Source organism: Ranitomeya variabilis, chromosome 5 (genome assembly GCF_051348905.1).
Source record: "Ranitomeya variabilis isolate aRanVar5 chromosome 5, aRanVar5.hap1, whole genome shotgun sequence".
NCBI lineage: Eukaryota > Metazoa > Chordata > Amphibia > Anura > Dendrobatidae > Ranitomeya > Ranitomeya variabilis.
Genome location: NC_135236.1, coordinates 59,169,294 through 59,182,138, shown reverse-complemented (window position 1 = coordinate 59,182,138; position 12,845 = coordinate 59,169,294). Strand labels below are relative to the sequence as shown.

At 44.4% G+C, this 12,845-nt stretch overlaps 1 non-coding gene across 1 annotated transcript; it reads left to right on the top strand.

Annotated features, from left to right (window-relative positions):
* The first annotated feature begins 5,459 nt into the window (after positions 1-5,459).
* Positions 5,460-5,531, top strand: TRNAM-CAU (transfer RNA methionine (anticodon CAU)). The gene has a single exon. It is a non-coding gene; the product is annotated as a tRNA-Met (tRNA).
* Positions 5,532-12,845: the final 7,314 nt, after the last annotated feature.

Sequence of the window (12,845 nt, the reverse complement as noted above, 5' to 3'; positions counted from 1 at the left end):
CTGCCACCAGAAATGAACTCCAGTCAGGGACTGAAGTACAGTTCTGTAATAAGTTATGGTACTAAGGTGGTCTAACTTATCATGAATTTGACAGGCAGGCACAGTCACACTCCATCCATATTGGTGTAAGTGGCTGGAACTGATATGTAAACACCAAATGTGGCTATAATCTTGCACAAGTTTCAAGATGCGCAAAAATATTGAGATTTATATGGGTGTTTTATGGCAGTATTCTGGAGTAAAAACTTTAAAGCAGCACTTCAGAGTTTTTTTATTTCACCGCTGGAGTCACTGATACTCCCGTTTTGGCGTTTTCGTCTGATTTTGCTGCCTTTACGGCCTGTCAGTTTGTGACTTGCCGGCTGCTCCAGTGTTTGCTGGAGTGAGCCGGTGATTATTAAACAATGTAAGTCTATGAGAGCCTCATTCTATCTCTCATAGATTTGCACTGAGAGCTTATGACGTAGCTTCTGACTTATGGCCACTCAGAAGCTGCACTCACAAGATGGTGCTACGGTACCGGAGCGGCTCCATAAAAAGGTGAGGACACTGGGGGTGAGTATATAACCAGGGGCAGGAGACTTATGCTTAAAGCACCACTCTAGCGGTAAAAAAACAAACAAACGTTGGAGTTGTGCTTTAACCGCTTCACGACCTATGACGTATAGGTATGTCATAAGTCGTGTCTCTCCCTTTGTTGCGGGCTCCAGCGCTGAGCACACATCTTTCCGGCACATGACAGGTGATTTGATCAGCTGTCAATTGCCCTTAACAGCCGCAGGTGGAATCACGATCCACCCGTGGCTCTTAACATGTTAAATGCCCCTGTCAATCACAGACAGTGTCATTTAACTGGAGCATGCCAGAATTGTGTCAAGAGATCCACCCATCGGTGCCTTTGTCACATGATCATGGGGCGCTGATGAGTTGGCATGACAGCCATAGGTTTGCAGAAGAATCCCGTTCTTGTCATTGAGGCGTTTATAGGAGCTGATGATTTTTGCTACACATAGCAGAGCTGAAGCCCTGCTATGTCTAGCACAGACGATCGAATGATCACAGCTTCAAGCTGTTGAAGCAAGTAAAAAGTAGAAAAAAAGTTTAAAAAAAATTAAAATAAAAATTAACCCCTTTATCCCATATGACGTACTATCGACTGACGAGGTGACCTGGGACTTAATTCCCAGTGATGGGATAGTACGTCATAGGCGATAGGCCGCGCTCACGGGGGGAGCGCGACCGATCGCCACCGTGTGTCAGCTCATTATTACAGCTGACATCTGGCACTATGTGCCAGGAGCAGTCACGGACCGCTCCTGGCACATTACACCCCCGGCACACTGTGATCAAAGATGATCGCAGCATTCCGGCGGCACAGGGAAGCATCGCACAGGGAGGGGGCTCCCTGCGTGCTTCCCTTAGACCCTCGGAGCAACGCGATGTGATTGCGTTGCTCCGAGGGTCTCCTACCTTCTCTTTCCTGCAAGCCCGGATCCAAAATCGCCACAGGGGCCTTCCGGGTGGCTTTCCAGTGCCTGCTCAGAGCAGGCGCCAGGAAGCCTCCCTACAGTGCCTGTGTGATCGCTGATCTGACACAGTGCACTGCAAAGTGTCAGATCAGCGATCTGTCACTTTACTGTGATGTCCCCCCTTGGGGCAATGTAAAAAAAAAAAATATTTACATGTGTAAAAAAAAAAATCCTAAATAAAGAAAAAAAAAATTCTTCCAATAAATACATTTCTTTATCTAAATAATAAAAAAAACAATAAAAGTACACATATTTAGTATCGCCGTGTCCGTAACGACCCAACCTATAAAACTGTTCCACTAGTTAACCCCTTCAGTGAACACCATAAAAAAAAACGAGGCAAAAAACGCTTTATTATCATACCTCCAAACAAAAAGTGAAATAACATGCGATCAAAAAGACGGATATAAATAAACATGGTACCGCTGAAAACGTCATCTCATTCCACAAAAAACGAGCCACGATACAGCATCATCAGCAAAAAAATAAAAAAGTTATAGTCCTCAGAATAAAGCGATGCAAAAATAATTTTTTTATATAAAATAGTTTTTATCGTATAAAAGCGCCAAAACATAAAAAAATATATAAATGAGGAATCACTGTAATCGTTCTGACCCGAGGAATAAAACTGCTTTATCAATTTTACCAAACGTGGAATGGTATACGCGCCCCCCCAAAAGAAATTCATGAATAGCTGGTTTTTGTTCATTCTACCTCACAAAAATCGGAATAAAAAGCGATCAAAAAATGTCACATGCCCGAAAATGGTACCAATAACGACAACTTGTCCCGCAAAAAACAAGACCTCACATGACTCTGAGGATTAAAATATGGAAAAATCATAGCTCTCAAAATGTGGAGACGCAAAAACTATTTTTTGCAATAAAAAGCGTCTTTTAGTGTGTGACGGCTGCCAATCATAAAAATCCGCTAAAAAACCTGCTGTAAAAGTAAATCAAACCCCTCTTCATCACCCCCTTAGTTAGGGAAAAATAATAACATTTTAAAAATTTTATTTATTTCCATTTTCCCATTAGGGTTAGGGTTGGGGCTAAAGTTAGTGTTAGGGTTGAAGTTAAAGTTAGGGTTAGGGTTGGGGCCAAAGTTAGGATTAGGGCTACAGTTAGGGTTGGGGTTAGGAACTAAAGTTAGGGTTAGGGTTGGGGCTAAAGTTAGGGTTAGGGATGGGGCTTAGGGTTAGGGTTGGGGCTCAAGTTAGGGTTGGGGCTAAAGTTAGGGTTAGAATTGGGGCTAAAGTTAGGGTTAGGGTTGGGGCTAAAGTTAGGGTTGGGGCTACAGTTAGGGTTGGGGTTAGGGGCTAAAGTTAGGGTTAGGGTTGGGGCTAAAGTTAGGGTTGGGGCTTAGGGTTAGGGTTGGGGCTCAAGTTAGGCTTGATGCTAAAGTTAGGGTTAGAGTTGGGGCTAAAGTTAGGGTTAGGGTTGGGGCTAAAGTAGGGTTAGGGCTACAGTTAGGGCTGGGGCTAAAGTCAGGGTTAGGGCTACAGTTAGTGTTGGGGTCAGGGTTAAGTTTGGGGTTAGGGTTAGGGTTGGGGTTGGGATTAGGGTTAGGGGTGTGTTTGGGTTAGGGTTTCAGTTAGAATTCGGGGGTTTCAACTGTTTAGGTACATCAGGGGCTCTCCAAATGCGACATTGCATCCGATCTCAATTCCAGCCAATTCTGCGTTGTAAAAGTAAAACAGTGCTCTTTCCTTTCCAAGCTCTCCCGTGCACCCAAACAGGGGTTTACCCAAACATATAGGGTATCAGCATACTCAGGACAAATTGGACAACAACTTTTGGGGTCCAAATTCTCCTGTTACCCTTGGGAAAATTAAAAACTGGGGGCTAAAAAATAATTTTTGTGGAAGAAAAAAGATTTTTTATTTTCACGGCTCTGCATTATAAACTGTAGTGAAACACATCTAGATAAGTTCCTTGGGGGGTCTAGTTTCCAATATGGGGTCACTTGTGGGGGGTTTCTACTGTTTAGATACATCAGGGGCTCTGCAAATGCAATGTGACGCCTGCAGACCAATCCATCTAAGTCTGCATTCCAAAGGGTGCTCCTTCCCTTCCAAGCTCTGCCATGCGCCCAAACGGTGGTTCCCCCCACATATGGGGTTTCAGCATACTCAAAATTGGACAACAACTTTTGGGGTCCAATTTCTCCTGTTACCCTTGGGAAAATACAATACTGGGGGCTAAAAAAAATAATTTTTGTGGAAAAAAAAAGAATTTTTATTTTCACGGCTCTGCGTTATAAACTGTAGTGAAACACTTGGAGGTTCAAAGTTTTCACAACACATCTAAATAAGTTCCTTAGGGGGTCTTCTTTCCAAAATGGTGTCACTTGTGGGGGGTTCAATGTTTAGGCACATCAGGGGCTCTCCAAACGCAACATGGCGTCCCATCTCAATTCCAGTCAATTTTGCATTGAAAAGTCAAATGGCGCTCCTTCCCTTCCGAGCTCTGCCATGTGCCCAAACAGTGGTTTACGCCCACATATGGGGTATCAGCGTACTCAGGACAAATTGCACAACAACTTTTGGTGTCCAGTTTCGTCTGTTACCCTTGGTAAAATAAAACAAATTGGAGCTGAATTATATTTTTTGTGAAAAAAAGTTAAATGTTCATTTTTTTTTAAACATTCCAAAAATTCCTGTGAAACACCTGAAGGGTTAATAAACTTCTTGAATGTGGTTTTGAGCACCTTGAGATGCGCAGTTTTTAGAATGGTGTCACACTTGGGTATTTTCTATCATATAGACCCATCAAAGTGACTTCAAATGTGATGAGGTCCCTAAAAAAAAAATGGTGTTGTAAACATGAGAAGTTGCTGGTCAATTTTTAACCCTTATAACTCCCTAACAAAAAAAAAAAATCGTTCCAAAATTGTGCTGATGTAAAGTAGACATGTGGGAAATGTTACATTCTAAGTATTTTGTGTGACATATCTCTGTGATTTAAGGGCATCAAAATTCAAAGTTGGAAAATTGTGAAATTTTCAAAATTTTCGCCAAATTTCCACTTTTTTCACAAATAAACGCAGGTAATATCAAAGAAATGTTAACACTATCATGAAGTACAATATGTCACGAAAAAACATTGTCAGAATCACCAGGATCCGTTGAAGCCTTCCAGAGTTATAACCTCATAAAGGGACAGTGGTCAGAATTGTGAAAATTGGCCCGGTCATTAACGTGCAAACCACCCTTGGCGGTTAAGGGGTTAAAGTTCAAATCACCCCCCCTTTTGCCCCATTCAAAGTAAAACAATAAAAAAATGTACACATATTTGGTATCGTATTTCAGAAACGCCTAATCTAACAAAATATAAAGTAAATTAATCCAACCAGTAAACGACGTAACGAGAAAAAAATTGAAACGCCAGAATTACTTTTTTTTGGTCCCCCACATGTACTCAGCCTGGTTAGCAGCTGTAAATCATTCAGCTGCAGTGGTGAAAACCTCCGAACACTAACAAATACTCGAGAAAACCCGAGCAACGAGTATATTCGCTCATCACTAACTAGGACGTGTCACATGGATGTGTGAATGCAGCCTTATGGCATAGCGGTCACGGCTCCGTTAGGGTATGTCTCCACGTTCAGGATTGCATCAGGATTTGGTCAGGATTTTCCATCAGTATTTGTAAGCCAAAACCAGGAGTGGAACAATCAGAGGAAAAGTATAATAGAAGCATATGCACCACTTCTGCATTTATCACCCACTCCTGGTTTTGGCTTACAAATACTGATGGAAAATCCTGACCAAATCCTGATGCAATCCTGAAGGTACGACACCAAGTACAAGTTTTGTTTCCTCATTTCTTTATAGTAACTTTTATCTGGAGGACTTGTCCTGAATACCAGAGCTACAGTATACAGCAGCAGCACGGTCCTCCTGTTCAACAATCCCATTATTAACATAGCAGCAGAGTGGCGCAGCGGAAGCGTGCTGGGCCCATAACCCAGAGGTCGATGGATCGAAACCATCCTCTGCTAGAAATTTTTTTTTTCCTTCTAAATTATATAGAACATCACTACATATGTATATACGTCATTATCTATGCTGTGAGTTACATCATGATAACACCAGAGCTGCCATATTACTACACCGTATTACTTCACCATCCTCACTGCCCAGACCTTCACAGTCTCCATTCCTATCACATTATAGTGAAGGTTAACGTCTCCACAGAGTATTAGTCAATCATGAAAAGACTTATCTGGATAATTCCCAATCTTCTTGTCAGATTTTTACTTTACACCTATAACGCTGCCGTCGTGTAACAGGAATTGTCATAACAGCTGCTGTGAAAAATACCAATGGCTGCAGCGACATCGTATGTTCATTATAGGAATGGCCTCGCTGCGTTTTCCCGCCCTTCCACCGTCTATAGGTCTAATAGCAGCAGAGAAGTAAATGTAAACACAAGTGTCTGCAGCGACATCTAGCGTTTGTTTATAGGAATGACAATCGCAGTGTTTCAGTCAGGACGTCATGGAGTCCTGTCAAACTTTGGAAGAGCAGCAGCAACAACTGTGAGGCGATTAAAATGGCGGCACCACTGGTAAGGAAAGTAAAATGGCGGCAGTTTGTTGATTAGGTCCCTCCTGTCAGCTAGTGTAGAGAAAGCACACTCTAAAGAGAGCTAATATAAGTGGTCAGCTTGGAAACTTGTGGTGGGGAGAAGTTACAGTCACCTGGCCATAGTTACTGAGGTACCGTAATGCATAATGGCCGCCTCCAAGAGGGTGTGTTTTTGTTTTGTTTTTTTAAAGATTTTGAGGAAAAGAATTGAAGGCCGCGCCATATTGGCATTGTGTAAATTTAATTTTCTTTTTCAGTTTATTACATTTCAGAATTGGTCAACATTGCCTTTTTAGATTACCTCGGCCGGTGCTTGTAGGGGCAGCGGGAGCCAGGTGTCCACATTTAACCCCCCTTAACGTGCAGGCATTTTTTCATTTTTGTGCTTTAATTTTTTTTTCTCACCTTTTCTATAACTTATTTTTCTTACAGTTTCCTAACCACATAGCCGGTGTTTGTTTTTTTGCGGGACAAAAAACTGGGAAAACTTAATGACTCGACTATAAGCCTAGGGTGGGAAATGCAGCAGCTACTGGTAAATTTCAAAAATAAAAATAGATACCAATAAAAGTAAAATTAATTGAGACATCAGTAGGTTGTGTTTTTGAATATCCATATTGAATCGGGAGCCCCATATAATGCTCCATACAGTTCATGATGGGCCCCATAAGATGCTCCACACAAAATACGCCCCATATGATGCTGCACAAAGGTTGATTATGGCCCCATAAGATGCTTCATAGAAACATCTGCTCCATACAATGCTGAATAAAGGTTAATAATGGCCCCATAAGATGCTCCATAGAAACATTTGCCCCATACAATACTGCATAAAGGTTGATTATTGCCCCATAAGATGCTCCATAGAGTAATATGCCCCATATGCTGTTGCTGCGATTAAAAAAAAAAATGGCATACTCACCTCCCATTGCTCAGGCCCCCGGCACTTGCGATATTCACGCTCCGTCTTCTGCGTCCTCTGCAGTGACTGTTCATGCAGAAGGCGGCGCGCACTAACCACGTCATTGAGCCCTCTGACCTGATCAGTCACAGGCAGAGGACGCGGAAGACGGAGTGGCCCCCGGCGGTGGAACGGGGACAGGTGAATATTGCGATGCTCACCCTCACCCGTTATACTCACCCGCTCCCGGCGTTGTCCCTGGCAGCTTCTCACTGACAGATGGTCTCAGCGCTGGCAGCTTGTTCAGCGGTCACTGGTACCGCTCATTAAAGTAATGAATATGCGGCTCCACCCCTATGGGAGTGGAATCGCGTCAATATTCATTACTTTAATTAGCGGTACCACGTGACCGCTGAACACAGGAAGAGCTGCGCGTGCCCGAAAACCATCGAAGATGCAGGGACCGTGCCGGGAGCAGGTGAGTATGTGACAGCCGCCGCTCCCCCTCCCCCGCCAACCCCCTGGGACAATGACTCGAGTATAAGCCGAGAGGGGGCACTTTCAGCCTAAAAAAATTGGCTGAAAATCTCGGCTTATACTCGAGTATATACGGTATTTATTTTTATATTTTGATAGACCGGACTTTTCTGAACGCATCGATACCACGTGTATTTTTTTTTACATTTTTTATTTTCTACTGTATTTCTTAGTCCCCTTAGAGAACATGAAGCTGCAATCATCTGATCACTTGTCCCATGTTCAGAAATACCACATTATTGCTGTGAATAATAAAAATAATGGTCTCGTTTGTAGTCTGGCCACAGGCAGTGTTTTAAAGGAGCTCTGTGATGACAGCCATGGAAGTCTTCAACCAGACCCCCAGCTATCATAGCAACCCATCAGCACACCTCAATCGCATCATGGGGGTGCTGATGAATGCATGGAATGACGAGCCTCCATGCCATCAAGATGTTAATGCCACTATCAGAGTTTCACGACAAAAGAGAAGGAAAAAGCACTACTGTAAGCAGGTACGGACTGGGGCTGAAATTCTGCCCTGGCATTTGAAATCATACAGGCCCATGCTGTCCCCGTCCCCAAGCACTAGATGAGATATATTACTATATTACTAATATTACCCTGGATGGATGGAGGAAAGCCAGATTTACTACAAGACCAATATTTCTAATGATCACCGTGGCCTGTTGGAGTCAGCGATTTTGTGCTCCATCACAACTCTTAACAGTATGGCTATCTTGAGAATACCAATTCTGTTAACAACATAGCAGACAAGGTGGTCCACAACCAGACAGGCCCTTCTGGCATTTGCCATAATTGCCAGATGGCCAGTCCGGCCCTGACTCTAAGGTATGCACACTACACCAGAAGAATTATAAATAAAGTAGGAATAACCTTTATTGGCACACAATTACAAAAAATGACATTAAAACATAAATAAAAACATGTAGGCACAACCACTCAAGCTCCCCTGTAATAAATTATATAGAATCTCAACATAGTGCAATTATATATAACAAGCCTTATAAGAGTAAAACAACATGGCTCATACTAAATAATGCCCAGTGAGTCCTGGGATCAATACGACTTGTAAGCATGAATCTTATGACCATGTACACTTGGAATATGTCCCTGATATGGTCCACAAGACACAAATGAGGGTCTAAGAGCACAATGCTATCAACTGAAGCATGAAGAACCCCTCCAGGCGAAATACCATGAGAGGACCAAAACCCAGGTGGTGGTGGACAGAACTGTAAGCCAAGGGACTGGAAATGGGCTGGTGAAAAAAATGATAAATGGTTGCACAGCCAAAAGAATGGAACAAGTCCAGCAAGAGCACCAAGAATATTTGGACAGACACACAGCAATGCAATGCAACAGAGTTGAATCAACCAGGAAGGAAAGTACAAGCAGGCGGGGACATGAGTGGAGGACCCAGAGGTGGCCCCATGCATATCGCCGTAAATGGTACAGCTTCAGGGGAAGTCAAGAGTCAGAGTTTCACTGCAGCATTTAACAATTTGACCGGTTATCACAGGCATGTCCTGGAGATGTGTTACAGCCAGGGCCGGCGCCAGCTCCCGGCACACCTGGGCAAGTTCAGAGGCCATGATTAGGCAGGGGGGCTCACTCACCATAGCGCTATAGGGGCCCCCACCCCTGCTTGCTCAGGGCCCCAATACTTGCAATACTTACCTCTCCCTGTTCATCCGCTGCAGTGTCTTCTGACTCTGTGACGTTTCAGGTTTGAAGGCGAGATGACGTGACTACAACATGCTCTCTTCTCTGAGAAGTCACAGTGTAGCTAGAGCAGCTGAGAGCTGATGTTTTTAGTTTTGGAGGGGGACAATATTCATGGCCCCTTCCTAGGCTATTAAAATCAGCCCACAGCTGTCTGCCTAGACTTTGCTCATTATTAATTAAAGACTATATTGGATAACCCGATAGCGATTCGGAGGATAAAGCTACCTTTATCTGTGTGAGTCTTTTGGTCAATAAAGACTTTAAGTTGGATTTTAGCAGGTCACTGCCTGTTAAATTGCACTGTGTTAATGTAAGGCAGCCAGAAGGGTAGTCATGGCAACAGGCTGCAATGTTCCCACACCCTGGCACCCCACAGATGAAATACAATGTCCCTTCTGCTGCATGTGCAGCATGCGCAACAGTACACTCACATTCACTGTCAGAGTCCCCTCGACTTCTGCTACTCCAGCTCCGCATTCCCAAGCTCCATAAACCATTTCAGAGACAATGTGTTTTTCCAACAGTTTAACTTTACTGAGAAGTAGGGCATCCATCACATATGCAGTACAGTGTACACAGAGTGGCATCTCTCCAGCTTTCCCTGCCATCTGGCAATCCCTGCCTCGCTTCTAGACAATCCCTGTCCCAGCTTCCTACCATTCCCTTGTCCAGCTTCAAAAAGGAAAAGGTGCCAGGCTCGCCATCTCAGCTTCCCATGTCCCGGTTGTAGACCCGGATCCTCTTCAGGTTGGTTTGTATTCAAGCTGGTGACCGCCTGCACACCACTCATACTGGGACCCCTTCCTGCCTTAGCAGCTTTATCCCCACAGCTAGCAGATTGTCTGTTATGGATCTGCAACACAGGACTAAGGTAGAAGGGGGAAAACTGACCCTGCACTATGACTAGGCTGAAACCCTACGATGGAGTGGGTGACCCATTCCTTGCGAATAGAAGCACCGATGATCCTAGGTTATTCTCAAACGAAGACCTATAGAAGGGGTTCCCTAAAAGAACTAAGGACTGGGTGCAAAAATGGGTCACCTCCTAATAGAAAACACAGAAAAGGCTGCAGAAACCAATAGAAAACAGAAACTAAGGCTAGCAGAACCAGAGGTACCAGCACTGCACAAATAACACACACAGAACACAAAGCAAAGCACCAAGCTAGAGCTCAAGCAGATTAACACTGTTGTCCAGCAAGGACTGGGAGGCAGGTGCTGGTTAATGAAGAGTGATACAAACACTTGACCCAAGACAAACCCAGCACGAGAGGAAAAAGACCAGCAGCCAGAACTCCACAAGAAAATGGCGGATAGTCACAAACTAAACAGATTCTAACAGTCTCTCTTCACTGTTGCATCCTGACTAGTGATGGGTCGTTCATGAACGATCTGGTACAAAGAGCCGGCTCCCTGCTGTGAATGATGGGAGACCCCAACCCAGTGAGAGCCACTAAATTCGCTGAATGGCTCTCACTGGGCGTAAAATCCTGGTGTTCGACAGACGCAACTCCACCCATCCAAACAAAACTCCACGCACTCACCAATTTAATTGGTTACTAGCAAGTGGGCGGAGTTTATGCCATAGGTGGGCAGGTTTTTGGTTGCATTACATCAGCATAAACATGCGTTCACCTAATGTTAGCACATATTTAATAGGGATACATTTAGCTGGCTCTTTTTAGTGAGCGGAGCCATGAGAGCCGGATCACCAAAAAGAGATGGACTGCCCGTCACTAATCCTGACTGCCCCAAACCAGGAAGTGCCTCCCTATATCTCACTGCTCTGTGCTGCACTACCTTACAGCTCTTCCCAACAGACAAACCCTTAAAGGGAACCTGTCACCACGTTTTTGGAAGATGGGATAAAAATAGCGTTAAATAGGGGCAGAGGTGGGCGTTACATTAGTGTGTGTGTTATGCGTTTATTACCCACCTAAGTTGCCGAAATAACTTTGCAAAGTCTCCGTTTTCGCCTGTCAATCAGGCTGGTCAGGTCACAAGGGCGTGGTGTCTTCACCCAGATTTGGCGTAGTTTTCCGTTGGTGGCGTAGTGGTGTGCGCATGCCCAAAGTCCGGAATCCTCTTCCAGGGGATTTAAAATAGCGCGGTGTTCGTTATTGCATTGGTGATCGGTGGGCGCGGCCATCTTCCTTTGGCCGCGCGTGCGCAGAAGCGGCGCTCTGCTGGCCGCGGCTTCAGGAAAATGGCCGCGGGATGCCGCGCGTGCGCAGATGGATATCGCGGCGGCCATTTTCCTGAAGCCGCGGCCAGCAGAGCGCCGCTTCTGCGCACGCGCGGCCAAAGGAAGATGGCCGCGCCCACCGATCACCAATGCAATAACGAACACCGCGCTATTTTAAATCCCCTGGAAGAGGATTCCGGACTTTGGGCATGCGCACACCACTACGCCACCAACGGAAAACTACGCCAAATCTGGGGGAAGACAACGCCCATGCGACCTGACCAGCCTGATTGACAGGCGAAAACGGAGACTTTGCAAAGTTATTTCGGCAACTTAGGTGGGTAATAAACGCATAACACACACACTAATGTAACGCCCACCTCTGCCCCTATTTAACGCTATTTTTATCCCATCTTCCAAAAACGTGGTGACAGGTTCCCTTTAATGTTCACTATAGCTACTCTGAATTCTGATTCTCTGTCACTAATGTGCCCCACTAATCTAATCCCACTATGACCCTATGCTATCTTCTATTCTATCCCTACTTCTATACAAATCACATATGTCCATATTACAGTACGTAAACAATACAGCACGAATACAGTATTAAACAACAAGGTACCGCACATGATACATGTGAACAGTGTCATAAGAGGGAAAAGCAGGTGACGACCCACACTACACTATATGTCTGGTATACTATGTAATGAATAAAGATTTGCACCTGGAATACCTCATTCAGTGATATCTAGGATGGGGTATTTTAGTGTTCCTTTTAGTTTTTTGACTGGAGCGTGATATACACTGCTCAAAAAAATAAAGAGAACACTAAAATACCACATCCTAGATATCACTGAATGATATATTTCAGTTGCAAATCTTTATTCATTACATAGTGGCATGTGTAAAGAACAATAAAACATAAAAATGATCAATGTAAATCAAGATTAATATCCTATGGAGGTCTGGATTTGGAATAATACTCAAAATCGAAGTTGAAAATCAAATTACAGGCTAATCCAACTTCAGTGGAAATGCCTCAAGACAAGGAAATGATGTTCAGTTGTGTGTGTGTTGCCTCCATGTGCCTGTATGACCTCCCTACAATGCCTGGGCATGCTCTTGATGAGACGGTGGATGGTCCACCGAGGGATCTCCTCCCAGACCTGGACTAAAGCATCCGCCAACTCCTGGACAGTCTGTGGTGCAACGTGACGTTGGTGGATCGTGCGAGACATGATGTCCCAGATGTGTTCAATCCGATTAAGGTCTGGGGAATGGGCGGGCCAGTCCATAGCTTCAATGCCTTCATCTTGCAGGAACTGCTGACACACTCCAACCACATGAGGTCTGCCATTTTCCTGCATTAGCAGG